The following is a 2,500-nucleotide window of genomic DNA, read 5'->3' as shown; positions in this document are numbered from 1 at the left end:
GAAAACCTATCTGAGGAACGAACGAGTCCGGGAGAGAGAGAGAGAGAGAGAGAGAGAGAGAGAGAGAGAGAGAGAGAGAGAGAGAGAGAGAGAGAGAGAGAGAGAGAGAGAGAGAGAGGCGGAGGGAGGGAGGGAGGAATAGGAGGGGCAGAGTAAAGGAAGATGGAAAGAAAAGAGATGGCTCGTGAGGGAAGGAAGATGCAGCGTGAAGGAGGGGAGAAGAAGGATTGGGGAGAGAGGGGGAGGGAAAAAGAGATAGCAGGGAGGCGGAGAAGACGGAACAGAGACAGTGGAAAACAGATTCTTGGAGCAAGGTGGAAGGGATGAGAAATAGGTGGATGATGTGGGAAGGCAAAAGGTGAAAAGAGAGAAGCAAGAAGAAACTAAAGCGCACGCAGAGGATTAGTGGAAGAGAGAGAGAGAGAGAGAGAGAGAGAGAGAGAGAGAGAGAGAGAGAGAGAGAGAGAGAGAGAGAGAGAGAGAGAGAGAGAGAGAGAGGTTGAAAGGTGAAATGGCAACTACATGAGTGACACCTGACCTTGGGGGGCGGGCGGGGGAGAGAGAGGAGTTAAAGTGAAGGAAAGCGTGAGAAGGGCTGTGTAGGTTTGTAGGGTAAGGAGTGGTGTGGTGACGGCTGGTAGGGGAGGCGAGGGAGGGAGGCAGGGCAGGTGTGTCAGCGAGGAGGGCGAGAGGGTAATCTGTCGCCAGGTGGGTGTCGCGCATCAGGTGTGCGATTACTGAATTAAAGTTGGACTGAGGTTACTGCATTCATCTCTCTCTCTCTCTCTCTCTCTCTCTCTCTCTCTCTCTCTCTCTCTCTCTCTCTCTCTCTCTCTCTCTCAATTAAGCGCTAATCTACGCATATACCCTCGGGTAGGTTTACACGCATTGTATTGTATATAATGCGTGTCACTGGACTGACTGTGTGTGTGTGTGTGTGTGTGTGTGTGTGTGTGTGTGTGTGTGTGTGTGTGTGTGTGTGTGTGTGTGTGTGTTCGAGGATCACGTGTTGGACTGTGGTGATCGCCAATTATATTTTCTCGTTGAGGGTCTAGAAATAATTTTGTTCAATCTATAGGTAAGGCTGAGATCTTCAACACAAACACTCTCCTTCCTCTTGCTCAAGGAGAACGAGAATCGCTCGCTCATCTGTGAAAACGCTTGCGACTTGAGCGAATCGCGAACCCCAAATTGCAAAGTGACAGGCAAGAACGTTACCACCGAGTTAGCGAGTAGTGTGTGTGTGTGTGTGTGTGTGTGTGTGTGTGTGTGTGTTGTACTGGCATCGCTAAAGTGTATTATCGCAAGCTAAGTTTTCTGTGTGGCTTTGTGGCGATGTACGCGTGCCGTGGTCGCTCAGATGCGTGTAAAAATTGCCAGCCTGTTGGGGGGATTGCAGATGAAAGGTCATTGGTGTTATGCAGGGAACAGAAATTCTACTAACTACGTACAAGTATTGATCACATTAGCACAGGCGCGCGCTTGTATACCCTTCCCGCTCCACCTGAGATATATTAACTACTGCAAGTGAAATCAGTACAAAAGAACATTTGGCGTGACGCACGGAAGGTACACATGCAATTATACTCAAACACACAGTGAACAGTCAAACAGATGAGCGAAGCAATGGGTGGTTGCCTGCTTCTCTCATCTTTAAACTTCTAAAATAGGCGTCACTCACCTGACCTCCCTCTGCTGCCGCCACCACGCGCACACACCGATACGCACACGCCTTGACCACTGACAAAATAGTTAACTGTTAAGACAACGTGAGAGACAGGAACGACCAAGCTGGCGGTGGAGGAGTGCGCGGCGTCCGTCCACTCAGCTCAGCATCCGTCACCATACTGACCCTCGCCATCTCGGGCCAGCCTTGGCGAGATGCGTTGCCACTTTGGTATTATTTAATTCACACCTTCAAGGCTTTTCTTCACTTTCTTTCTTTCTGCTGGTGCTCAGACTCGATAAGTAGTCATTTTCCACGGAGTAAACCAGGGTATAATATGTCCGCCGCGGGGAGTCTGAGCGTTTAGCTGGGAAAGTGCGTGGGCTTGGTGGAGTGTCCAGACACCTCCAGAGTTGCAGGCTGCCCTACCAGTAATGGGGGATTACTTTAAAGTGCTCACACCGCTGCTTGTTACAGGCAAGTGTGTCCCGGTCACCCACTCCCATTTTTTCTGATTTTCTTTCTTCCTCGGCTGCCCTTACGCCACGGCAGCAAGGTACGACCGCTGGGTCTTCACTTTTTACTGAGGGACGTAGTCAGAGGGAGGTTACGTGCCGTGGACACTCCTTGTTAACAATAGTATACTCGGGAACTGTTTTCATCATTGATTATATTCCCCTGATGATATCAATTCAAGGGAAAGTAAGGTTAGGGGCGGGATATTTTGTTTCTTGCACGTGAAGAAAGGAGGAAAGCATTTTCACCGTGCTGTAAAATCATGAATGTGTGTGAGTATGTGTGTGTGTGTGTATGTGTGTGTGTGTGTGTGTGTGT

At 49.5% G+C, this 2,500-nt stretch overlaps 1 protein-coding gene across 1 annotated transcript in view; it reads right to left on the bottom strand.

Moving 5' to 3' along the window:
* Positions 1-2,025, bottom strand: part of LOC135101563 (uncharacterized) — a 20,908-nt gene extending 18,883 nt beyond the window's left edge. The window contains exon 1 of the mRNA XM_064005673.1: positions 1,682-2,025. The gene's annotated coding sequence lies outside the window, so the exon portion shown is untranslated. The remainder of the gene's footprint in view (positions 1-1,681) is intronic.
* Between the last annotated feature and the right edge of the window lie 475 nt (positions 2,026-2,500).

This window comes from Scylla paramamosain, chromosome 6, assembly GCF_035594125.1.
Source record: "Scylla paramamosain isolate STU-SP2022 chromosome 6, ASM3559412v1, whole genome shotgun sequence".
NCBI classification, from domain to species: Eukaryota; Metazoa; Arthropoda; class Malacostraca; order Decapoda; family Portunidae; genus Scylla; species Scylla paramamosain.
Note: the sequence above shows the minus strand (reverse complement) of the source record. Positions and strands in the feature narration are given on the sequence as shown.